This window comes from Saimiri boliviensis, chromosome 9 (genome assembly GCF_048565385.1).
Source record: "Saimiri boliviensis isolate mSaiBol1 chromosome 9, mSaiBol1.pri, whole genome shotgun sequence".
NCBI classification, from domain to species: domain Eukaryota; kingdom Metazoa; phylum Chordata; class Mammalia; order Primates; family Cebidae; genus Saimiri; species Saimiri boliviensis.
The window spans coordinates 10,431,799-10,459,391 of record NC_133457.1 but is presented as its reverse complement, the minus strand read 5'-3'; the positions used below and the strand labels follow the sequence as shown (position 1 = coordinate 10,459,391).

General features: G+C 39.9%; 1 protein-coding gene and 1 long non-coding RNA gene across 8 annotated transcripts in view; one reads left to right on the top strand and one right to left on the bottom strand.

The window, feature by feature from the left end:
- Positions 1-27,593, bottom strand: part of TMEM108 (transmembrane protein 108) — a 332,433-nt gene that overhangs the window by 28,102 nt on the left and 276,738 nt on the right. The window lies entirely within an intron of this gene.
- On the top strand, positions 466-25,999 carry LOC141585578 (uncharacterized). The gene is made up of 3 exons (XR_012519113.1): positions 466-7,012; positions 7,263-8,494; positions 24,898-25,999. It is a non-coding gene; the product is annotated as an uncharacterized LOC141585578 (long non-coding RNA).

The following is a 27,593-nucleotide window of genomic DNA, read 5'->3' as shown; positions in this document are numbered from 1 at the left end:
ATTTATAGCCTTCAGGCAAATTAGTTAAGCTTTGTTTTTTTTTCAGCTGTATGATAAGGGAAATAATGCCTATCTGCAGGGTGCTTTTAGGGTGGGAATTATGTGATTAAGATGCTTAGAAGGTCCCACACAGTGCCTAACATTAAGTAAGTGATAACTCTGGTTTTAGTTTCTAAACTAAACTTATACTCTCCCCTTGGACTGTGAGTTCTTGAACTGAGCCATCTGGAGCCCCAGAACTTAGTTCGCTATCTGTCTGACACATAAGAGCACAATAATGCTTTTGAAACCACATAAGAATGAAAGAATAATTCCACATATTTGAGTATTTGCAGCTGAATGCTTACCACAGAATCGTAGATGTTTACTTCTTTGAAGACAATGTCAATGAAAGAAAGCAGTCAATAACATCAGTCCTGTGACATGCCAATTCAGGTGTGTGTGTGTGTGTGTGTGTGTGTGTGTGTGTGTGTGTGTGTATTTATCTTTTTACTTTGCTTGCTTCTATGATAAACATTAACTGCATCAAATGCACACACATCTCACAGGCCAGGGTGAGGCAGGAGAAGGATGAGCTGGAACCTAACTCCTGTTGATCTGTTGCAGAGACCCTCTTGCCCCACAGTTGCTCTCCCCATGGCGAGCTCCATTCCCAATTACCTAGGGAAACCGGCCTGTATTTCTCTCCAAAGTTCTAAAGGATGGTATGAGTATTTGCCAAGATTTGGATTTTACAGAGATAAGTCCCAGCTTTTGCTTTTGGTTTAAGGCTTATGCCTTTAGAAGGCTGTGATGAGAGCAGCAGGAAATAGGACAAATAGGAGTTTTTGTTCGGGAGGCAGCTAATAGAACAGCTTCACAAAGGGCCCATGAACTCCATTGAGAAGCAATGGACAGGCCTGCAATGGTGTCTCCAGAACACTTAGCTCCTATAAACCCAGTGCACTGAAATCCCCAGAGCCTGCAGCCCATGGCTTGGGGTCTGGTCCAGTGCACTCCTCAGAGAGGACCTTTGGGACTCCTAGGGAAACTCTTGGAGAGTCCTGGGACCTGCCTAAAGTCTTGACTTGAGCACACTAGCATCTGTGTACCCTAAGCTTCAAATTCTCCAAAGCCAGAAGAGGAAAAAGACACATTGTCCTGGCCTGATCGTGCCTCAGAATCACTTACAATAAAAAGAGCACTGGGGCTTTTGACCTGATATCCTTCCAGGTGTGCTGACATCTTTCAGTATTTCCTCTCCCCTCACAAAAGAGCTTGTTGAGGAGGAAGGAGAAGAGGCAGTGGCTAGTGGTTAGCAGAAACAGTGGCCAAGTGTCCAGGAAGAGGAAAGGGCAGGCCTACCTGAGGAGGGGCTGATGTCTAGGAAGGGGGTCTGCTCCCTCTGGCACACAGTTTGCCTGCTCCTGAGCCCCTGTGGCTTTCCCTGGAGCACCGTGCAAGGCTGCTTGGTATTCTCACTTGGTTCTGTTGTTTGGCTGCAAAGCTGTCTGGCTCTGCTCTCCTTGGTTGCCAAAGGTTCACTGCCTGCTCCAGTTTGCCTGGAACAAAACAGCTCAGGCAACACAAGCTGTGCATCCTTGTGACTGCCTAATTTCCCATTTCAAGGCAGGATGCCATACTCCAAGGTGTAATTTAGGTTTTGGTTATAAGCTGAATTTCACAATTAAATTCTGAAACTCAGCTCTCCAGGCTGTGCATGCTTGGGAATTAAAGCTTTCTTCTCCTCTTCCCTCCTCCACTACCTACCCCCTCCCCACTATCAATACTGATACCATCACTCATGCTAAACTTCCATTTATTGAGTATCTACTATGTGCTAGGCACTTTTATGGCTGCACCTGACACCAATAGCTTACCTTAAGCCTATCCTGAGAATGACCCTATTGTCTAAGAAGGATGTGTGCTCAGAACTCCAAGCTAAGCAATCCTGGAGTGGCTGATCTGGAGAGTCATTCCTTACTTATGAGAAACATCTGAACCTCTGACCCATTTCATGGAATGCAGGTTGTACAGGGGATTGAATCCCTTTGTTTTGGGTTAAATGAAAGTTGACAGGTGGAGGTTGTTGGGGGAGGGCGCTAAGTGACAATGTTGTATCAACTGCATGCTTTTTACCAGCGAATGCAATTCTGTCCAGCTCACCACCACTGGACTCCTCTGCATGTGAGTCCCCTCAATAAACCTGATGTCTCACTTCTGGCTCCAGGTCTTTTTTTCAGCCTCTTAAACGTGGTACCATCACTACTGAAGTCAACAGGGGTCTGGCATGACAGCACTGTACTAAGCAATTTCCATATGTCATCTTAATCTTCACAAAACCCTCTGAGGTAGAAATGGACAAATCTTAACCCATGTCCTATGTGATTATTAGGGTACTCACCCTCCACCTTTGTATTATTCTCTTTTGGGCTAAAAATCTGTGGATCTGAATACCTGGAATGTTTCACTGTGGCTTTCTGGTGGAAAAACTAACAACACCATTTATCTATGTCAAGCCAAGGAGACAAGATCAACATACAAAGAACAAGATGAGAATAGAAGATGGTTTATAATTCAGAAGCACAATTGGGTGGAACATATTTTATGTATAGAAGCTTGTCAGGGAACCCAAGAAAGCTGGAGGAAGCTGGAGGAACCCAAGAAAGCATGGAAGCCTTCCTGGAAGAAGAGAAAGCTGTTATCTTATCACCACTCCACCATTTGTTCATTTCTTCATTCACATAGTCAACAAATATTTGAGGGCTGAGTGTGGCTTTGTGTTTCCTGGATAAACTAGTATCCTGACCTTAGCCATGGATCTCAGCTGCCCACCATGGGCAATAAGATGCATACTGGTAGGGAAATTCTGGCAAATTTTGTAAATTTATCCATAGGCAGAAACACTTTATTACGTGTTATGTTCAGAAGAGGAACGCACATTTATTAAGCACCTACCATATCTGCAAATAACTTCACTCCTGAAAACGGATTTGATACTTAAGCAGCTTTTGTAAGGTGCATTTCATTCCTTGAAACTGAAGTTCAGAGAGGTTAAAAGATTTATCCAAGGCCACACATTCAAGGTGGAGCCATGATGCACGACTAAGTCTATTCCTGTTTTTTTCACACTCCCTGCTTCTCTGTCTCCATTTTCAGCTGTAGACACTGCCAGCTGCAAACTTCTTTAGCAGTTATTCCTGATTACTTCTGCTCCTGGTGAGCTCATAACCTGACTAAAGGGCTCCTAGCTTCAGCAGACCTTGAGGATGACAGGCAGATGACCCTGCAGAATCAGGGTCTCTAGGCCCCCATTCCAGTAGGAGTACGGTTCAAAGCCTGCTTCTGAGTTGAACCCAAGAAAATAAGACCAAGATGAAAGCTTAAGTGCATCCCCTGAAAGGCTCTTATCTTCAGGCTAAGCTTGGAAGTGAGGAGATGGACCACCACAACCCAACTTGGGGATGCTGTCTCTTGTAGAAACACCCTCGTCAGTAGCAGAAGGGTAGCTGCCCCTATATCCTAGGTCAGGGGGTAGGAGACAGTGGTTCCTTGCCTCTGATATTTGCTTAGCTGATCCTCCCTCACCCCAACCACAGCTCTTAACAAACCCAGGTACCCAGTCACATAAATACCACCCTATGTGTATTTCCTGTGTCCTCTCTTTTCTCCTTCCTGAGGAAGTATGGAGAGAAAATAAACACCAGAATCACACAAACTAGGTATGAATCTACTCACTAGCTTTACGATCTTGCGTCAATCTCCCAGATAAGCTGGCAGGGTTGGGATTCTGTCTGGCTCTTTCCATTTATCATGACGTCCTTTTTGGTTCTTTTGGATTTTGCATTGGGTTGATGTAGTGGATGCTGCAGTCCACTGCCCAGATTCCTCCCTCAACCCACAGCAATGAGGCTCTCATTCCAGAGCTGCTAGGAGGGGTGCCAGATGATGGCACACGGCTGAACTTCTCTTCAGCTATTGCCCTCGGATTAAGAGAGCTGCCCTGGTCAAGGTTACACCCCTTTCCCGGGAAACCAGTATCCAATGACTGGTTTCTGCAAAAGGACTGGAGCAGCCTTAAAAGAGCTGCCTTGCTTCCATTCGGGAAGATTAGGAAGAACCATCTCAGCTCTTAGGGTTGGCTAAGGCCCTGGTGTGATTGCGTTGCAGCCCAACTTCTCCCCTTGCCTATTCCTGCTTTCCTCACTCTCCTGAAGGAAAGTCAGTGATTCTGGGAGTAGTTCTGGAAAACCTCCTGTATGCAAATTTCCAGGTCATAATCTTCTTCCTGGGAACTAGGTCTGCAACAGATGATATTCAATCAATGTTCATGATGAGGTAGACTATTCTTCCTTCTGGTCATTCCATTCCCATGTCTTTCTCCACCGTATTACTTGCATCCCATTTACATCCCTTTTAAGGTTTCACCCCTTTCAGGAAGGCGTCCTTCATGCACTCCTTCCAGGTTCTGGTCACTCTCATCATGACTGCCACTCTACTAGATGGCATTAAGACTTTTATTCTTATAAAAGTCATTCTGTATTTTCTCACATCTTTCCATTATCCTGGAAGCTCACTATGACTAGGAGATTTCAAATTTAATTTTAAAATATTTTCTCTCACTCAGTCATATACAGTGATGGTTGGAGGCACTTAATCCTGTTGGCAGAACACGTTTGACAAATCCCTTGTCAGTGCTTCACCTTCCTCTCATTTAATTCATTCAGCACACACTAACCAGCTGTCCTGTCTGAGCTAAGCATTGCCTATGCTATGGGGACACACAAAGAAATGACGTTTCCTTTCTACTGTCCAGGGGGTTGAAGTTGAGCAGGAGAGGCTTGTGGTAAAGTGGCTGACCCTGAGGCCAGACTGCCAAGGTTAAAACCTTTCTCTCCCAATTTCCAGCTCAGTGGCCTGGGACAAGTTATTTAAGCTCAAAGCCTGTTTCCTCACCAGTAAATGAGAATTATAACAGTAGCCACTTTGTTGGGTTATTGTGAGGATTAAAAGAGTTAACATGTAAGGTGTCTGGACTACTGTCTGGTACACAGTAAGCATTATTTAAGTCTGCCTTGCCCAATATGGTAGACACTAGCCACATGTGGCTATTAAGGACTCTAAATATAGTTGTGTACTGCAAGTACAAAATATTAATATATATGCAGTTTTGAAGACTTAGTCTGAGAAAAGGTAGAATATTCCACTAATCCTTTTGTATTGATTACATGTTGAAATATTTTCGATATATTGGGCTAAATACATTAAAATTAATTTTCCACTTTAATTCATGTGGCTGCTATATGAATTAAAATTATATATGTGGCTTGTATTATATTTCTATTGGACAGTACTGACCGAAGTCTTTGCTATAAAAATAATGGGCCAGGAGCAGTGGCTTATGCTTATAATCCCAGCACTTTGGGAAGCCAAGGCAGGCAGATTGCTTGAGCCCACCAGTTCAAGACCAGCTTGGGCAACATAGCAAAACCCCATCTCTCAAGAAATACAAAAAAGTAGTCGGGTGTGGTGGTGCACACTTGTAGTCCCAGCTACTCAGGAGGCTGAGGTGGGAGGATTGCTTGAGCCCAGGAGGCTGCAGTGAACTGTGATCACGCTATTGCATTTCAGCCTGGATGACAGAGCAAGACCTCACTCAAAAAAATAAAAACAAAAAAGAAAAAAGAAAACAAAACAATGAGAAGCAGAAAATAAGAAATACCATCATAAAGGTATTATGGACTGCAAGAAGAACTGTTCTAAGAGTGAACAACCAGCATCAGTATCATCTGTCATCTGGGAATTTGTTGAAAATTCAAACTATCAGGTCCCTGTTCCAGAAGGACTGAATTAGAAACTCTGGGGAAAGGTCCGGAAAGGTCCAGAAAGCTGTGTGTCCAGGTGATTCTGATCTGACCAAAGGGTAAGAGTTACTTCTCTAAGGGATACAGAGGAATCAGTAACCAATTCAGTTAGAGAATACCAAGTTGTCCGTCACAACAGTACTGAAGAAAAGGCAGGGCAGGGAAGGCCACACAGAAATGGTCCATGCAGGTAGTAAGTTTGACATAAAGGTAGGCAGGTGGCCTATGGCAAATCTCCATCCTGTTCTGCTTGTCTCCTTTAGATGCTGCTTTTTCTGGAAACACCACCCTCTGGCCTGGATGGGTCCCGTGCCCTCTGCACCTTTTTAATCTAAAGTGAACCAAGAACAAATTGGGTCTAAACTGTGTGCTCTTAGTGAAAATAATTTGCATTTGTAAAGCATGACCTCAAAAGGTGTGTTTATTATTTCCCGTGTTGTGCTTAGCACCAGATTGATGTGGGGCAGATGGGCAGCCCAAGTTCAGAAAGAGAGTGCAAGGGAGAAGCAGCAAGAGCTCAGGAGCCAGCTTGTGACAAGCAGGTCAGTCTCTAAATAGAGCTACTTCCTGAGAGTACCATAAACTAGGCGAGGATTAGAGGTGGCTGCAGAGATATTTTTCCATTAGGAAAAGATTCTACACTAACTCCATGATTTTGCACTTTGTACTTATAGCCTTTATTTTCTTTTGGACTCCTACTAAATGGATGCCTTACAGTTGATAAAGCCCAAAATTTGCCCTTGGTCTTCAAGTAGGGTCAGAGAGAGGAACATGAGTCCAAAGAAGCTCCTGCACTGTGGTGTGGGTAAGACCCATCGTGAATGAATGGACTTGGTAAGCTCAGGCCACATTTTCTTCCCTGGGGGAGTGGGACTGGAGGGCTGGAAAGAAGGGGCTCCATGGGACATCATCATTGTGGAAGAGGCTGCAGGTACAGAATGAATTCTTTCTACAAAAGCCTTTCTTCTCCTGCCCCCAACAACCAGTTTCCTTTTTATTTTCAGCTTGTGTACTTGCAGCCATCTTTGCTGTTATCAATAATATCATCTTCATGCGCAGTGAATTATGTTGTGGAACTTCTGGGCCTGCAGCAAAGTTTCTGTTACACCCTTTCCTGGAAGTAGCCTTTCTATGGCCCTCATCTCTCCACACATCATCAATACTGAAAGGTACATCAGGTTTACTGGCAATAGCACTAATGATGTTAATTACATAAGTGATAGCGAGGTGGTGCTGGTGATAGGAATAGTCAAATACATATCATTTATTTGGTCCTACTTTTTCCAGGTATTAAGTAGTTATTATATTATTCGTAATATATTATTAGTAATATAATATATATTATTAGTAATAATATATTATTACTATGCCATATTATATTTTCCAAACATGATTGCACCAAAATATCTCTTTCCACAGGTTCTTACAATGTGATGTTGCTATTTACTGAGACGTAGGGTCTGCATTCCCTCCTCTTTCATATGGGCAGTTTTTGTGACTATGACAGAAGTGATTCCATGAGTTTCAAGCCCAGGTGATGAAAGATAACATGGAATAAATCTGGCTACCTTGAAGCTGCCATGCTCGAGAGACCACACAAAGATGGAGGGAGACGCTTAGGAATCCCAGCTGTCCAAGCCTCTGGCTATGTGAATCTTCCTGGCAACAACTGCCAGACATGTGAGCAGGCAAACCTTCAGGTGATTTCAGCCCAGCTGATGCCAAGGGAAGCAGAGACAAGCTGTCCCCACTAAGTATTGTCCAGATTTCACACTTTCAAACAAAATGAATGGTGTCATTATTTTAAGACGCTGATTTTTGGGGTGGTTTTGTTGCTCAGCAATAGTAAATGGAACTCCTACACAACCTCATTAAACCCACATAACCTTTTAACCTTATTATCCCAGTTATCTTACAGATGAGGAAACATAAAAATGGATTAAATAATTTGCCTAAAACTTCACAGCTGGTATGTGCCTAAAATTTCACAGCTGGTATGTAGCAGAGCTGAGCCACAGTCCAGGACTGTTTTGCTCTGAGTACAGTGCCAGCTCTTGGAGTCACACCTTACCTGGCTTGGGAACACTCTAATGCATGTACTACAGTCCCTAGTGGGTTTCTGGCAATGCCTAGAAATGTCTTCTAGATTATACATATCTTTACATAGACAGCTATAAGCAGAAATGATGCAAGGTTTTAAAATGTGTCTTAGGAAAGAAGACCTATCCTTAAAGGTCTGCAGATAAGGTTGATTCCTATGTCCAGTGTGAAGAGACACTATCTTGAAGTGGGTCTTGAGGTTACATGAGGTCTGTAATGTCCTAGAACGCTAGTGGCCTTTTAGAGATCAGCCTATCTTTTTTGTTTTTACCATTCATAATAGTATTTTAATCAGGAAATGTGTTCTAAGAGTCAAATAGTTTCTTCACTGTCTTTGGAGTCCAGTTGGTTTGTAAACTGGAGATAGCCCATTGAGGATAATCTTTCAAGGCTGCAGCAAGGTCACATGTGCTGCTTACATTTTCACCAGGTGGTACACCCAAAATGACTTTGGGGATACACTTGGAATTGGCAAGCTTCCAGAAAATGGAAGGACCGGCATCAGAGATGGTGCACAGCAAGTGGGAGAAAGGTCACCAACCGCACTCATGGTGAGTGGGAACCTTCAATTAGGTGAAGCAGGTTTGCTTTTGCAGAACTGGTTTTCAGACCAGATCCCTCAGCTGGCTTGGACAGAGAACAAATGCAGTCAGTTACGGGCTGCTCATTTCTATCTCTCGGGGTTGCAGAGAACTGTCACCTAAAGGGTGACGGTAACCTATTTACAATCAACTGTAGGCTGACTTGACCCCACTTTGAAATTATTGAATATGCCTTACTTCTTCATTGCTCCCTTTTAAGAGACATTTCTTTTCAAAATTAACTTTATTGACCATTTTAAGTGTATAGATTGGCGAGTTTTGACAAAAGTATACATTTGTGTAGTCACTACCATAATCAAGACACAGAACACTTCCATCTCGCCATAAAGCTCCCTTGTGTACCTTTACAGTTAAATCTCCTCCCCAAACCTCACTCCAAGCAGATGATCTGCTTTCCATCACTGTAGGTTTCTTTTGTGTGTTCTAGATTTTTGCAAACATGAAATTAAATACAATTTTTTTGTGTCTGGCTTTCACTAAACCTAACAGCTGTGAAACTTACCCATTTGCTGTGTGTATCAGTGATTTGCTACTTTTTTTTTTTTTAAACTGTTGAGTAGTATTCCATTACAGGGATATGATCAATATTCATTCATATATTCATTCATTATATATTCATTCATCTGATGATAAATAGCTGAATTATTTCCAGTTTAGGACTATTATGAATAAAGCTGCAGTGAATATTTGTTTACAAATTCTTTGTGAGGGCATATGTTTTCATTTATCTTGGGAAAATACTTAGAGGTGGAACTCTGGGACATATGGTAGGTGTCTATTGAACTTGATTAAAAACTGCCACACTGTTTTCCAAGTCGTTCACCATTTTACCTTTTTGTTTAAAATTTTAATTATGTCGACTGATAGATGGATTAATTGACTGTTGAGGTAATAAAGTATGTTGGCATAATACAAAAGTCAAATGCAGAAAATAACTACTGTGTGATGTCTCTCTCCTACCTTTAACCCACATGAAGGTGAGAAGCATTACCAGTTCCTCATGGACCTTTCCAGACACAATTAAAATGTCACAAGCACTTACCTACATTTTCCCACTTTTCACACAGATGAGTGTGTCCTGGACACACCTTGTGTTTCTCACTTAAAAATGTGTCTTGGATATTGTTAAAAAGCCATTTCCCAAAGTGTGTTCTCAGGAGCATTTACCCATAAACTTGGGAAAATGCTGCAAACTATGGCTACCTCTTAGAAATTCATAACACATATTAACTTATTGAAAGCTCTAAGTAGTCCTGGGATTAAAAAGCAGGGTTTCCAAAATAATTTGACTGTAGAATTTTCTTTCCAGCAATACCAATTGAACATTTTGGAAAATGAGAATTCTGTAGAATACTCTCAGGGAAGCACTTGTGAAAACTGAGTCAACAACTTTACTTTCTGTAAAGGACTAGATAAACATTTTAGGCTTGATGGATATGGTCCTGATCACAATTTTACAGTACTTAATTTTGCCACTGTAGGGTGAAACCACAGACCTGATATAAATGAATGGGTGTGGCTGTTTCAATATAACATTATTTATAAGAAGAGATGGGCCGGGCGCGGTGGCTCAAGCCTGTAATCCCAGCACTTTGGGAGGCCGAGGCGGGTGGATCACGAGGTCGAGAGATCGAGAGCATCCTGGTCAACATGGTGAAACCCCGTCTCTACTGAAAATAGAAAAAAATCAGCTGGGCATGGTGGCGCATGCCTGTAATCCTAGCTACTCAGGAGGCTGAGGCAGGAGAATTGCCTGAACCCAGGAGGCGGAGGTTGCGGTGAGCCGAGATCGCGCCATTGCACTCCAGCCTGGGTAACAAGAGCGAAACTCCGTCTAAAAAAAAAAAAAAGAGACAGGCTGTAGTTTGCCAGCTCCTGATCTAGAGATGGCAGAAACTGAGGTGGGGAAGGCTCCCAGTATGTTTTTAAAGTGTTTTCCTAAGGTCTGTTTGTGTTACTTTCTCCCTACACACCCATATGTCCTTCTCCACCTCAACTAATCTGCCATCATAAAGTTTAGAACAGGGATGGGAAGGGAGGAGAGGAGTGAACAGAAGCAAAAGAAGTAGCTGTGGGCTGGGGAAGAAGGGACAGAAGAGTGAATTGGAGGGAAGGTTTCCTGGAGCAGAGGCTGGAGAAAATAAAAACTTCCACCAGCAGAATGAGTAACTACTCAAGGCCCTACCCTCTTTTCCTCTCCTTCCTCTCTATGTGGCTTTATGCCCAGAGAGTCCACATGGAGCCCTGGACAAGAGCATCCACGCAGCACATTCTCATGCTCTATTTGAGTAAATAAATAATGGAGGCTGTTGGGCTCAGGCTTCAGCATCTCCATCTGTAAGACCACAGACATGGCCAGGCACTGTGGCTCACAGCTGTAATCCCAGGTCTTTGGGAGGCTGAGGCAAGAGGGTCACGAGGTCAGGAATTTGAGACCAGCCTGGCCAACATGGTGAATCCCCACCTCTAATAAAAATAAAAAATACAAAAATTAGCCAGGTGTGGTGGTGCACGCCTATAATCTCAGCTACTTGGGAGGCTCAGACAGGAGAATCACTTGAACCCAGGAGTGGAGGCTGTAGTGAGCCGAGGTTGTGCCAATGCACTCCAGCCTGGGTGACAGAGCAAGACATCATCTCAAAGAAAAAAACAAGACCACAGACTCCTTAATAGCTTCCTTCTTTGAGGATGCCATGAAATTTTTTTGCCCATGTCAAAACCATCTAAGGTGCAATCTCAGCTCACTGCAGCCTCTGCCTCCTGAGTTCAAGTGATTCTCCTGCCTCAGACTCCTGAGTAGCTGGGATAACAGGCGTGCGCCACTATGCCGGGCTAATTTTTGTATTTTTAGTAGAGACGGGGTTTCACTATATTGGTCAGGCTGGTCTCAAACTCCTGACCTTGTGATCTGCCCACCTTGGCCTCCCAAAGTGCTGAGATTTCAGGCATGAGCCACTGCACCCAGCAGGCTCTTCTATTAAAACTTTTTTATTTCAATTTTTTGGGGGTACAGGTGGTTTGTGGTTACATGGATGAGTTCTTTAGTGGTGATTTCTGAGATTTTAGTGCACTCATCACCCGAGCAGTGTAGACCATACCCAATACGGTGGTCTTTTATCCCCCACCACCTTCCAACGTTCCCCTACACTGAGTCCCCAGAGTCCATTATATCACTCTGTATGTCTCTCCATCATCATAGCTTAAGTGCTACTTATAGGTGATAATATATAGTATTTGGTTTTGCATTCCTGAGTTACTTCACTTAGAATAATGGACTCCAGCTCCATCCAAGTTGCTGTAAATCACACTATTTTGTTTCTTTTTATGGCTAAGTAGTATTCCATGGTGTATATACCACATTTTCTTTATCCATTCATTGGCTGGTGGGCACTTAGGTTGGTTCCATATCTTTGCAATTGTGAATTGTGCTGCTATAAACATGCATGTGCTTGTATCTTTTTCATATAATGACTTCTTATTCTTTGGCAGATACTCAGCAGTGGGATTGCTGGATCAAACGGTAGATCTACTTTTAGTTCTTTAAGGAATGTCTGTATTGTTTTCCATAGTGGTTGTACTAATTTACATTACCACCAGCAGTATAACAGTGTTCCCTTTTCACTACACCCACGCCATGACTATTGATTTTTGACTTTTAAATGATGGTGATTCTTGCAGGAGTAAGGTGGTATCTCATCGTGGTTTCAGTTAACATTACCCTGATGATTAGTAATGTTGAACATTTTTTTTTTCATTTTTAATAGCTATTTGTATATCTTCTTTTGAGAAATGTCTATTTATGTGCATTGCCCATTTTTTGATGGGATTGGTTTTGTCTTGCTGATTTGAGTCCCTTGTAGATTCTGGATACTAGTCCTTTGTTGGATGCACAGTTTGCAAATACTGTCTGTTTACACTGCCAATTTTACTGTGCAGAAGCTTTTAAGCTTAATTAGGTCCCATTTATTTATTTTTGCTTTTGTTGCATTTGCTTTTGGGTTCTTGGTCATAAATTCTTTGCCTAGGCCAATGTCCAGAAGAATTTTTCCAATGTTATCTTCTAGAATTTTTACGGTTTCAGGACTCATATTTAAGTCTTTGATCCACCTTTAGTTGATTTTTGTATAAGGTGAGAGACGGGGATTCAGTTTCATTCTTCTACATGTGGCTTGCCAGTTTTCCCAGCACCATTTATTGAATAGGGTGTCCTTTTCCCAGTTTATGTTTTTGGATGGTTTGTAGATCAGTTGGCTGTAGGTATTTGGCTTTATTTCTGGGTTCTCTATTCTGTTTCATTGGTCTAAGCGCTTATTTTTATATGAGTAACATGTTGTTTTGGTAACTATAGCCTTGTAGTATAATTTGAAGTTCAGTAATGTGATGCACCTCCAGATCTGTTCTTTTTGCTTAGTATTTATTGCTTTGGCTATATGGGGTCTTTTTGGTTCCATATGAATTCTAGAATTGTTTTTTCTAGTTCTGTGAAAAATTGTGATGGTATTTTGATAGGAATTGCATTGAATCTGTAGATTGCTTTTGGTAGCATTTTCACAATACTGATTCTTCCATCCAAGAGCATGGGATGTGTTTCCATTTGTTTGTGTTATCTATGGCTTCTTTCAGCAGTGTTTTGTAGTTTTCCTTGCAGAGATCTTTCACCTCCTTGGTTAAGTATATTCCTAGGTTTTTGTTTTGTTTTGTATTTGGCAGCTATTGTAAACGTGGTTGAGTTCTTGACTTGATTCTCAGCTTGGTTGTTGTTGATGTATAGCAGTACTACTGATTTGTGTACAGTGATTTTATAATTTGAGACTCTCCTGAATTTGTGTATCAGATATAGGAACCTTTTGGATAAGCCTGTAGGGTTTTCTAGGTATATGATCATACTGGAGAACACTGACAGTTGACTTCCTGGTTTTTAATTTGGATGTCCTATATTTCTTTCTCTTGCCTGATTTTTCTAGGTAGGACCTCCTAGGATTTCTTTTTTAGGTCCAGTGTTTTACCAAATATATGAAGCAATACACTATTGATTTTTTTGTGCCAGTTAGAAAGAAAAAGCTACTAATTAAACTATGCCACAGTGCTTTCTTACATTTATAATCTTTATTCTATCCTTATTGAAAGAACTCCATCAGACTTATCTAACCAGTTTATCATACATCCCTGCTGCCTTCAGTTATAGCAAGTAGTGTGTAAATGCCAATCCTTTTGCAAGCATCTCAGCAACAACATACCTAGTTTCAATTGCTTTGTGAGTGTCTTCTTTCCTTTGGTCCCATGTAGAACTTGGTTGTTGCTTTGGAATATGGAAGAGAGACCGTTTTCATAATGATGACATTTGTTCCATGAATATCAAATTTCTGGCCTGCTGCTCGTTTGCCCTTCTGCACACACAACAACTTTTTGTTTTAATGCTAAATCACAGTGAATCTTTGTGAAGACTTTTAAAACAGCAGTTAAATACACATGATGCATTTGCCTCAAATGGAGAGAAGATGAGGTGAACAACTACAACCAACATTCACCCATGCACAGGCAGTAGTAACTACAACATGACTCTGGCTGGCAGAGACTGAAAGATGCATTCTGGTTTCAGAGATATTAAGATAAACAGGAGTTTCTCTAACAACGTAAACCTAGATGAAGATGTGTGTTTAATTAAACAAAGTTCTAATTTTGAACTTTAAGAGGTAAAAACAAAAAAGAAACAAAGGAAAAAACCAATGGCTTTGAAGCAGCACGTTGTATCATTTTTCTTCTTTATTCAAAAATGCTCTGCAGTGACATTTAGATACATCCAGCTGAATATCTGTGCATTGGAAGTCATGTGGTTGGAAATAGGTCTCACTATGGAATTCTTGAAGGTGCGAACTTGGTGTGACCTACAAAACTGTATCTTTACACTTGCCTACCCTTCCTACCATGAGTTCAAAAAGGATCTTATGGTTTACATAATGAAATATGCATGAGTATGAAGTGACGATCATTTTAAAGTAAGAAAATCAGAAGTGAACTACAGCTAGTTTTTTTTTTTTTTTTTTTTTTTTTTTTTTTTTTTTTTAACATGTGCTTAGTACATATGCCAAAGGAATGTGTAAACGAAAAAGCCAAATTAGGAATTTATATCCATTTGAAAAAATGGTTATATGACATTTAAAGTAGAATGTGACAAGCTCCTGCTAACAGTGAAAAAGTCTGCCTGGTGCCTTATGTCCCTCTCTGGGCGAGGCTTGCTGGGTTTTGTTTAATGGGGCAGGGGGTGCATGATGGGGTGGCAGGGAAACTACCTGCCATATGGCAGACCTCTTCTGTCACAGACCTTGTGTCCTTTTCCTGCTTAAGGTTCAGGTCTGTCTTACTCCAAACCTCTGTTCTTTCCACCTCATGCTAATTCACGGAGGTGCTGCTAGAATCCAATATAAAAACACCAATATTTCTGTTCTGTACAACTCACTGTAGCAAACAAGCTTCCTTGCAAAGCTCCCCTGGAGATGGGGCTGAGTGATTCAATGTTCTAGATGCCAGCTCACCATTCTGTGGCCCTGTAATGTGGCCAGAGTCTCAGATGCCTGGCTAGGTCTCTTGGATGGTTCCATATGATCTGAATATCCAGATGTGCCCCAGCCAAACAATGTTCCCAGCTGACAGCTTTGCCAGAAGACCCCTGATGTGGTATATATCATGCTCTCACCACAGACATGGAGGTCTGAGTTGACAGAGTTTGTCTGTGATGTATACCTTTTATTCCTTCAAAAAGTCTTCAAGGTGGTTTACAACAGAATAGGCACAGACCTAAGTCTTATAACATATATACTGACGTCAAGACTTAATAGAGAAATAGAAGTCTAAAGTGAGCTGAAGCAGAGGTGGAATAAGCACAGCAGGGAGAAACAAGAGCCACCTGTTAAAATCCATGCTGCTCATCCTGCTTCTTGCAGCCTTACTGCTAAGCAAGCTTAAATGACACAAGCAAATCAACGAACACAAGCAAACTGATGCTTCTCCAGAATGTCAAGAAACAAAGTATGGGAGAGATCATCTGCCTGCTTAGTGCTTATAAAGGAAAGTTTGGGCAAATAAGCTGTATGATTAAATTGGATAGTAGGCAAGACATACTGTTCGCTTTCTCAAAGGGAGAGCCGGAACAAAGATTAGGGAAGATAAAAAGGTTCTTGGCAGGCTCCTAAACCACCTCTATCTGTGTAAGTTTAAGAAGTGATTACTTCCTCCCACTTGTGCCACCTTTCTTTCTCCCAACTCAAATCTGACATCCAGGACATTCTTTGCCAGTTTACAAGCATGCAGGTGATAGAGTTGAGGCAGACCATACCTCTATTTCAAGTTAGAGTAAGATCAGAAACATATGACTGCACAGGCAAAGGCAGATATTGCAATCCTTGGCATGGCCTTCATTCATTTCCTTAGTGGATAAAAAGGTTTATGGTATCTTCATTCCTGGAATTCATTTCCCTAGGGGATAAATACGTTTATGGTATTTGAAGTCACACTAGATTCTTGTTATGCCACTGGTCTTGCAGACTGGAATTTAAATCTTCATTTTGGAAGAAGTAAGACCAGTAATATACTGCATATGCTTACATTTAAGGAGTTCTTACAAAGAAGGCTCTCCTGATGCTTAAGACAGAAGACTGTACTCCATAGCTTCAACTTCATGGAGGCTGGAATGTGTGGGAAAGGGCAGCATTATTAATACCCGGACTTCCCTGAACAACATTTTTACCTATAACTTTCCAGTATTTGGGAAAGGTGGTCCTCCACCCCCAGCATGTCATTCTTGTGTTCAAAAATCACATTGGCTTCAGTTTCAGGAGAAATTTCAAGGTCAAGATCACAAAGGTGGTTAAGTGGTTGTGACATAGTAAGAAATATATATTTGGTTTCTGCCTGGTTTCCTGGCACACAGCTTCTTTTTGTATGCTAATGAGATGACTGGTGGCTGGGGGCTCCTGGAAAGCCTCTAGATGGGGGCTGGTTGCCAGGGGAACCAACCAAGTGATTAGAGGGTTCGAATTTTCAGCAAACCCCTTACCTCTGGGGAGGGAAGGAGAAGGGTTGGAAGTTGAGTTCATTGCTAATGACCAGTGATGTAACCAAGCATGCCTAATGTAATGAGGCTGCCATAAAAATCCAGAATGATAGGGTTCAGAGAGCCTCTGGATAACTGAACATATGAAGGTGTTAGGAAGGTGGCATGCCCAGAAAGGGCATGGAAGCTCTGCGTCCCTCCCATACACCTTGCCCCATGCATGTCTTCTTTCTGGCTATTCCCGAGTTGTATTCTTTTCTAATAAAGCAGTAAGTTACAAAGCATATGGTTTTCCTAAATTCTGTAAGCTGTTCTAGCAAATTATTAAACCTGAGGAAGGGGTTGTGGGACCCTCTGATTTACTGCCACTTAGTCCAAAGCATAGGTGACAACCTGGACTTGTGACTGGCATCTAAAATGGGAGCAGTCTTGTGGGGCTGATCTCTTGACTTGTGGGATCTGACACTATTGCCAGGTAGATAATGTAAAAATTGAGTTAAATTGTAGAACACCCAGTTGATGTCTGTAAAGTTGGAGAACTGGCTAGTGTGGGAACCTGCCACCCCAAAAATTTGATATCAGAAGTGTTCTGTGTTGAGTGTGAGCACAGAGAAAAGCAGTTTGGTTTTTCCTATCTAGCAGCAGAGTTGAAACTTGAACCCACGTTTTCTAACTCTTTAGAATTATGACTCCCTACCACGCATGGGCATGTATGGCAGCAGCCAGAATTCCTAAGCCCAATGAAGCTACTATGTTCTATGTTTTTGTTTAGTTACCATGCTGGTTAGCTTGATATGAAAATAAATTTGTAAATAAGATGCTCAAAGTAGTCATGACATTACCCAATGGTGTAATCTTAAAGTTTAAAAATGAGGTAACATTAGCTTTTAAAATGATACCAACTTTGTATTCCAGGGTTATGTCTGTGTGTACGATAAGTAGTTCTCAACCTTGCTTCTCAATGGAATCAACAGGATCTTAAAAAACTCCCTAAGTGGATATAATGCGAAGCAAAGACTGAAAGTCACTGATCTAATAACAGTTGCATGCTAAGTCCTCTGCTGGTAAGCTGCATAGCCTGAGAGGAACTGGAGGTGGTAGGGAGAATGATGTCCTTGGAATGAGACAGACTTAGTTCACATTCAGGTGGCTCAGGAGAGTGCTTTCAGCTGTGTGATCTTGATCACTTTGAGCCTCACTTCCTCATCCATGAAACAAAGGCGTATGAAGACTTGGTGAGATAATATAGGAAAATGCATCTCATAGTGTCTGGTACAGGCATCATGGCTGCTATAAGCATGATTATTATTAATCCTGAGGGTGTCGTCTTCCTTCCTAGAGTATCATCATCTCACCCTCCCTCAGCCTTCTCAAGGGCTCAGAGCAAAGTAGCAAGTAAGAACCTGGGATACCAAGAAAGCACCTCCAGAAAAAGCCTGTGCTTCGTATTCTGCAGTCCTTATGGCCTATAGTTTTTAAAACTATAGAAACTTCCTCTCTCTCTTGCAGGGAGAGGAAGGTGCTGGTGGGAGAATACTCCCTGGAGGCCATGCTCTCTTTACCACATGCTGAGTTTGAAGTAAGCAAGGCCATCAGGGTGACTGAAGATCAGTCCCCTCCCACCAGACACATGGGTGAAATAATCTTGACGGTGTCACGGGAGAAAATAGCTCAGGCTGAAACCTGAAAACCAAGGCTGACATAGTCTGTTGTTTTTTTTTTTTTTAGGGCTTTGCGAAAAGCAGTGCTGGAACAAAAAGCCAGTCTTCATAGGCAAGCAAAGTCACACTAGGATCACAGTGATGGTGGTGGCTTTTCCTACTGTTTTCTTCTTCCACCTATACCCCCAACCTCAATAAAACCAGGTGTAAAGACTGTTGTTTTACAACTCTTTAAATCTGATTTGGAGAATACCACAACCTGCTGTGGTGGAAAAGAGGCTTTGTAATATAACTTGGGGAATCCTGATGTCAGTGTCATGAGATCTTTCAGTCTCCTGCCTGGAGGGTGTGGCTCTGGCTACTGATATTCTGTAAGCAAGCTAGGAAGAGGGCCAGGGTCTCAGCATTCAGTGTGTAAACTGCCTTTACACTCTGTTTTTGTATACAGTGCTTGGTGTTTCTGTATGCCTCTGCGTTTTATGCCTGCAGAGAGTGGGGATTCGGCAGGGGTAAGACAAAGGCGGACCCCCTAGCTGCATGGAATCTGGGAAGGCTCTGGAGCTCCAACTGCTTCTTACATGGTCAGTCAACCAATTCTCTGACCTGTAGTTCCATCTCCACCCTCGTTCCCAGGGGTTCCTGGAATTACTGCCAATTCTTAAGGTTTTGGGAGGTTCTACAGTTGGTTCTGGGTCTTCCTGACTCCCAGTTTAGGATTCAACTTCATCAGGTTTCTAAAGAAGTTACCCCTTCTCCATTTGTTTTCTAGATTTTGCCTTTTATTTTTTAATTGACACATTGAAATTGTACATATTTTATGGCTGATTAGTACTCCATTGTGTATATGTACCACATTTTCTTTGTCTGTTCATCTGCTGATAGACACATAGCCTGCTTCTAAATCTTGGCTATTGTGAATAGTGCTACATGGAAGTATAAATATATCTTTAATATATGAATTTCCTTTCTACTGGGTATATACCTAGGATTGGGATTGCTGGGATAAGGTAGCTCTATTTTTAATTTTTAAAGGAAGCTCCAAACTGTTCTCCATAGTGGTTGTATTAATTTACATTCTCAGCAAAAATGTATGAGGGTTCCCTTTTCTCCACATCTTCAGTAACACTTGTTATTGTCTGACTTTTGAATAAAGCCATTTTAACTGGGGTGAGATAACTGAATGTAGTTTTGATTTGTATTTCTTGGATGATCGATGATGCTGAGCACCTTTTCATATACCTGTTTGGCACTTGTATGTCTTCTTTTGAGAAATACCCATTTAGATATGTTGCCCATTTTTTAAATTGGGGTATTAGATTTTTTTCCTTTGGAGTTGTTTGAAATGTATATATTCTGATTATTAATCCCTTGTCAGATAGATAGTCTGGAAATATTTTCTCCCATTCTGTTAGTTGTCTCTTCACTTTATTATTTCTTATGCTGTGCAGAAGCTTTTTAACTTGATGTGAACCCATTTATCTATTTTTGTTTTGATTGCCTGTGCTTGTGGAGTGTTACTGAAGAAATTTTTGCCCAGTTCAATGTCCTAGAGAGTTTCTCCAATATTTTTAGTAGTTTCATAATTTGAGGTCTTAGATTTAGGCTTTAAATCCATTTTGATTTGATTTTTGTATATGGTGAAAGATAGGGTCTCGTTTCATTCTTCTGCATATGGATATCCAGTTTCCCCAGCACTGTTTATTGAAGAGACTGTCCTTTCTTCAATGTATGTTCTTAGTCCCTTTGTCAAAAATGTTCAGTGTAGATGCATGGATTTTTTTACCAGGTTCTCTATTCTGTTACACTGACTATGTGTTTGTTTTTATGCCAGTAGCATGTAGTTTAGGTTATTTTAGCTCTGCAGTGTTATTTAAAGTCAGGTAATATGATTTCTCCAGTTTTGTTCTTTTTGCATAGGATAGCTGTGGCTATTTTAGATCTTTGTGGTTCCACATACTTTTTAGGATTATTTCCACTATTTCTGTCAAAGAATGTCATTGGCATTTTGATAGGGATTATATTAAATCTGTAGATTGCATTGGGTAGTAAGGACATTTTAACAATATTCTTCCAATCCATGGACATGGCGTATCTTTCCATTTTTTTGTGTCCTCTTCAATTTCTTGCATCAATGCTTTATAGTTTCAATTGTAGAGATCTTTGGTTAATTTCTAGGTATATTGCAGCTAATATAAATGGGATTATTTTCTTGATATCATTTTCAGATTATTCACTGCTGGCATACAGAAATGCTATTGATTTTTGTGTGTTGATTTTGTATCCTGCAACTTATTGAATTTATCAGTTCTAATAGTTTTGTGTGTATGTGTATGGCATCTTTAGGATTTTCCAAATATAAGATCATATCATCTGCAAAGAAGGATAATTTGACTTCTTCCTTTCCAATTTGGATCACTTTTATTTCCTTCTATTGTCTAATTGCTCTATAGAGGACTTCCAGTACTATGTTGAATAACAATGTGGAAGTGTGCATCCTTGTCGTGTTCCAGATCTTAGAGGAAAGGCTTTTAGTTTTTCGCCATTCAGTATGATACTAGCAATGGGTCTGTAGTATATGGCTTTTATTATGTTGAGGTATTTTCCTTCTAAACTCACTTTTTTGAGTTTTCATTACGAAATCATGTTGAATTTTGTTGAATGCTTTTTCAGCATCATTTCAAATAATCTTATGCCTTTTTTCCTTCATTCTGTTAATATTATTTATTATATTAATTGATTTGTGTATGTTAAGCCATTCTTGCATCCCTGGGATAAATCCCATTTGGTCATGATGAACGATCTTCTGAATGTATTGTTGAATTCGGCTTTCTAATATTCTATTGAGGATTTTTGCATCAATATTTATCAGTGATACTGGCCTATAGGTTTTTTTGTTTGTTTTTTAAACTTGTCTCTGTCTGATTTTGGTATCAGGGTGATACTGGCCTTGTAGAATGAGTTTGATAGTATTCTATCCTCTATTTTTTGAAATAGTTTGAGTAGAATTGGCATTAGTTATTCTTTAAATGTTTGGTAGAATTGAGGAGTGAAGCCATCAGAGACTGGGCTTTTCTTTGCTAGGAGAAATTTTATTACAGATTTGATCTTGTTATTTGTTTAATTAGTCTGTTCAAGTTTTAGATTTCTTCATGGTTCAATCTTGGTAGGCTGTATGTGTCTAAGAATTTGTCCATTTCTTCTAGATTTTCCAATTTATTGACATACAGTTGTTCACAACAGCCACTAACGATCCTTTGAATTTCTGCAGTATCAGTTGTAATGTCGCCTTTTTCATCGATTTTATTTGGGTCTCTTTTTCTTAGTCTGGCTAAAGGTTTGTCAATTTTATCTTTTCAAAAAAATAACTTTTTGTTTCATTGATCTTTTGTATTGTTTTCTTCATTTCAATTTCATTTACTTCTGCTCTGAGCTTCCTTATTTTCTTCTACTAATTTTGGGTTTGTTTTCCTCTTGCTTCTCCAGTTAAGATGTATTATTAGGTTATTTGATGTTTTTCTTCTTTTTTGATGTAGGCACTTACAGCTATAAACTTTCTTCTTAGTACTGCTTTCACTGTATCATATAGGTTTTAGTATGTTGTGTTTCCATTATCGTTGGTTTCAAGAAAATTTTCAGTGTCCTTCTAATTTCTTCATTGATCCACTGGTCATTCAGAAGACATAACGTTTAATTTCTATGCAATTGTACAGTTTCCAAAATTATTCTTGTTATCGATTTCTAGCTTTATTCCATTGTGGTCAGAAAATATACTCGGTATTATTTCAATTTGTGGATGGATGTTTTAAGACTTGTTTTGTGACCTGACACATGGTCTGTTCTTGAGAGAGAATGATCCATGTGTTGAGGAAAAGAATGTGTATTCTGCAGCCACTGGATGAAATATTTTGTAATTATCTTTTAAGTTCATTTGGTTTATAGTGCATATTAAGTCTGATGTTTCTTTGTTGATTTTCTGTCTGGAAGATTTGTCCAATGCTGAAAGAGGTGTGTTGAAATCCCCAGCTATTATTATATTGGGGTCTTTCTCTTTAGTTCTAATAATCTTTGCTTTACATATCTGGGTGCTCCAGTGTCAGGTGCATATATATTTAAAATTATTCTATCCTCTTGCTGAATTGACCCCTTTATCATTCTCTAGTGACCCTTTTTTGTCTCTTCTTAAAGTTTTTGTCTTGAAATCTGTTTTGTATGATATAAGTATAGCTACTGTACTTTTTTGGTTTCCATTGCCATGGAAGATCTTTTTCCATCCCTTTATTTTCAGTTTATGTTTGTCTTTATAGGTGAAGTGTGTTTCTTATAGGCAACAGATCACTGGGTCTTGAGTTTTTTTTAAATCCACTCAGCCATTCTATATCCTTGATTGGAGAGCTTAGTCCATTTACATTCAAACTTATTATTGATAAGTAAGGACTTATCATGTCATTATGGTATTTGCCTTCTTGTTGTTTTGTGGTCTTCTCTTTCTTGTTTTCTTCCTTCCCGTCTTCTTTTCAGTGAAGCTGGTGTTCTTTCATGATATAATTTAATTTCTTGCTTTTGATTTTTTTGTGTAACCATTAGTTTTTTAATTTGAGGCCACCATGAGGTTTGCAAATGCTATCTTATGACCCATTATTTTAAGCTGATAACACTCTTTGCATTAACAAACAAGCAAGCAAAAATAAAATAAAAATTGTTCATCTTAATTTCATCCTCCTGATTTTAAGCTTTTTGTTGTTTCTATTTATATCTTACTGTAAAAAACCCAAGATCTGGGTGTCAGCTGAGTTCAGCACAGCTGTGCTTTCTGTTGTGACAGGGCAGCCAGCACTGACTTCAAAGCAGTGTCCCACAATTGCTGCACTCTCATGCTGAAGTGAACAGATTCTTTCTCCATGCCATGAGGGTCCTGGCAGAGGATGACGGAAGGGTAGCATTGGTGATTCAAGACTGTCTTTCCTATTCTCTTCAATGCCTCTTTCAGCAATATGAAGATAAACCAGGTACTGTTAGTGGTCATCTTATTTTTGGATCTTCCAAAGGTTTTTTTTTGGGGTAGATAGTTATTAGATTTGGAGTTCCTGCATGAGGGAACAACTGATAGAGCCTTCTATTTGGCCATTTTGCTCTGCTCATTCTATATACCACATTTTCTTTATCAAATCCTATTTAGTTTTCATTCCATAATTTACTAAAGACTAAATATGGTATGCTACGTTTTTTACAATTATGTTTTCTTTGACTTTTTTTCTTGTCTAATAGGTTTTGCTCTTGTATTTCTGTGCTACAATACATTACACATTCATTGTGTACTGCAACTTTTATAAAATAATCCTCTTTATCCAAAGAATTTTTCTCTTGAGTTTTATTTTAACCAATATTAATATTACCACTACTGTCTTGTTCTGACTTTTGCTTTTTTGATTTAAAAAATATATTTTTTGGTCTAATTTTTCCCTATCTTTGTATTTGTAAATCTTTTGTGTCATTTTGAGTTAGGTGAATGGACCACATGCCTATGTTTTATTCTAAATGAAAGTCTTTGTCATCCAATGGATGACTTTAATTCATTCACATTTATTGACATAAATGTTGGTGCGTCTTACTTCTCTCATCTTGCTTTATAATTTCTATTTTACTGCTTGTTTTTTTATTTTGATGCTTCCTTATTTGTTCATTTTTAAAGTATATGTACTGCTGTTTTCCTACCATAATTACATTTTTCTAATTACAAATATGAAACTGAATCTCTTCCAAACCTTACCAATTCTACGTAAAATAAGAAATTTATCAAGCTGGTGGGCTTTGATAAAGGGCTCACTCATTCCTGTTTCTAAACAATTATGTCTATTTAAACAATCTGTTTTAGACAACTACCAGCAGAAATGTGAACTGTTCTTCATTAGTCTATGAATTGAATTTTCTAACTATTCTGATGCCAGGAACACCATGTATCAGTTATGCCTAAAATGTCATTTAAAAATAAAATTGCTTGAGGACAAATCAGAAATTAGCATCTTTAACTATGTAATTACTGTAAGGGCTCCTGGTCATAGCTTTCACATTCTACTTCCCTTCTCTGTTACTTGAGAGTGTGAGTCAGATCCCTTCACTGTATCTTCAGACGTGCCACAAGGAGTGAGGAAGGGTAGCACCAAGAACTTCTCTCTGAGGACCATAACCTGTGAAGCCCATCTCACCTCCTCCTAACAGATGGATACAGCCATTGTCCTCCGGGTTGATCCCATGTCCATGTTTTGCTCTGGCTACTTTCCTACACTCATAATGACAGTTTCCATCTACTCAACTTTTTAAAAGCTCAGCTCAAACCTCACAAATTTTCCTGACAATCTGCTTTTCTCAATGGCCTTAATTTAAGTGAGGATTGTTAATGTGCTTACTGGGTCTCATTTTTTTGTCTTAAATAAAAACCATTCATGGGTGTCAAGTGTCTCCTCAATTTGGCTGTGATCCTGCAGGGTGGAAATACTGTCTTATCTTTTGATCACGGACTTACAGGATTTCATGACTAGGAAGATTCTTAAAATTAATCCTAGATCGAGGATCAGGTAGTATGTGATCTGATTCTAACACAACAACTTTCAGAAACTCACTGTGTTTTTTTTTTTCTTCCCCAGGAGCTACCATATTAACTGATGAAACTCACTTCATTTCTTTGGACCTGCAAAATGAGGCTGGGCCCTACACCACCTCTAAAGTTAATATTCTATGACTCCATGATAAGACTATTTGTCATTTTTATTAAAAAAAGGAATTTCCACATAGCCCAGAGAAAGGCAATGATTTTCTCAAGTTTACACAGTCAATTAATGGACAAAATATAATTTGAAATTCAATCTCCTGATCCCCAGTCTGCTGGAAGTTCTTTCAGGATGCCTTTTGACTCTATCTCAAAGTACCAGCATATACAAAACCTTGTTATGGATGCTCAATGAAAATATATAAATTGACTTAATAAGAAACTAAACTCTCCAGAAAGATGCACTTGACCCAATACTCTGAGTATCTTTTTTTTGAGATGGAGTTTTGCTCTTGTTACCAAGGCTAGAGTGCAATGGCATGATCTCGGCTCACCGCAACCTCCACCTCCTGGGTTCAGGCAATTCTCCTGCCTCAGCCTCCTGAGTAGCTGGGATTACAGGCACGCGCCACCATGCCCAGCTAATTTTTTGTATTTTTAGTAGAGACGGGGTTTCACTATGTTGACCAGGATGGTCTCGATCTCTTGACCTCGTGATCCACCTGCCTCGGCCTCCCAAAGTGCTGGGATTACAGGCTCGAGCACACTGTGCCTGGCCCTGAATATCTTTTATGTACAAAACCTTGTTAAGGATGGATGCTCAGTGAAAATACATACATTGACTTAATAAGAAACTAAACTCTCCAGAAACATGCAGTTGACCCAAAACTCTGAATATCTTTTATGTTTAAAACTTTCTTTTTTGAACAAAATTGTACATTTACTTCTCTATTTCTACTTGTAAGTCTTATGCTACGCCAAAGTTTAGCTCTCTTTTTTCTCTGTTAAAAAAAAGTCTTATTCTTGACTTTAGAACTGTATGTCAAGCTCTGGGCTACATTATTTATTTATTTTTTGATTCTCTACTTTTGATTCACACATCTTTTCCACAAAAAAGACAATTTATAGCAGGGGCATATGAATCCTTTGAGCCTCTGTGTCCTTATCTATAGCCAAAAGGTGTGGAAATAAATGTTTTCTAAAGGTCTTTCTGGCTCTTGATTTTTTTTTTTAAAGAGCGGCCAGGCAATGGATAAGAAGAGTAAAGAAGGTGAAAAACATAGTCTGAGACACGGTTAAAATGTAGACAGTTTATTTTGGAGAGTAATTTCAGAAAACAGGTATGGGGGACTGGAAAGAATGAAAAGGTGAAGGAGAGAAGGAATATCTGAGGGTGTGCTATTTTAATGAAAATTTAAATTTAATAGCCAGTGTACGGCTACTATACTGGAAAGTGCAGGTCTAGAACTTTCATCATAGAACTAGAGGCATGGCTTCCCTCAAAAAAGCCACAGGCTCCTACAGAAGAGAACGTCACCCTGCAAGGAGAGGTGCTGCACCTACACAGAGCTCGCTGGGGCCTTGCCACCATGGCATATACAACCATTGCATCCTGGCCTCAGATGAGGTCATGACGGATTCATGTCAGGGACTGAGGAGATGGTCTGATTCTCTGACAAATCCTCAAGGATCTGACACTTGGAGCATTACAAGGATAAACTCTCTTTCTGTATGTCAATTTATCTTCCTGAAATAGTTTACGAAAGTGACACAAATGGTCATCCACTTTCCTAATGGTTTCTTGGTTAAAGGAACATGCTATATGGTGTGACAAATCAGCTTAAAGGATAGGAAAAAGATTGAATTAAGCTGATTGAAAAATGACTAAAATAGAATGGCTATGAGATATAACCCTCTACTTCCCATTTCCAGAAAGGTCTTGAAATATACCAGCACCTGACTCTAGATTTAAGCTTGGGGCTATAAGCATTTCGCAGCAAGGCTAATTACCACAGCAACAGAAGGATCTTGTTCTATGACTATTTCATCTACCTGCCTAAAAGCCAGTGTCCACATTGAAATGGATCTCTCTGATCCCTGTGTGTCACTGTTGGTATCTCCTGCCATTTACAACTCGCCTAGTGTTCCCTGTTTAGTGAGCATGTTAACTAGCCTTCAGAACCAGACTTTAAGGTAGAAATAGATGAAACCATTTTCCTCCCTCCTATATTGTCCTTCCTAATATAAGGAGTGGCTGTTCCCATGGCAGATTGGACACCTCAGCCACTTTGGATCATGATCTGCCTGGATAAGTCAACTGAGGGACCCTGGCAACTATAGGGAGCCATCTGGAGATTCACTGCACCCTTAAATATCATTTCCCTGCTGCTTAACAATCATTTTCTCATTACCAATGAGACACTTAATGACAGTGAGCGTCTCCAAGTCTACCAACCACCCACACCAAACGTCAGTATTTCCCCTTTAGTAAAATGTTTTTCTATCCTGCAGCCTGATTTTGTTGAGTTCTACCATGATTTCTTTCATGTTTGAGAGCTGAGAGATACATGGACAACTGCTTCTTTTAACTTTTTGACTTTTTGACTTTTTATTAGAGGCTTATGTAAACTTCTATGTAGTATCATAAGACTCCCATGGACCAACATTATCAGCCCCTAGTCAGTCTAGTTTCATCTAAACCCCTGTCTACTTCTCTCCTCTCCTATGTTGTTTTAAGGTAAATTCAATTGGAAAGTTGTAACTATTTTGGGGACCTTTTGATCCTCTTTCTTT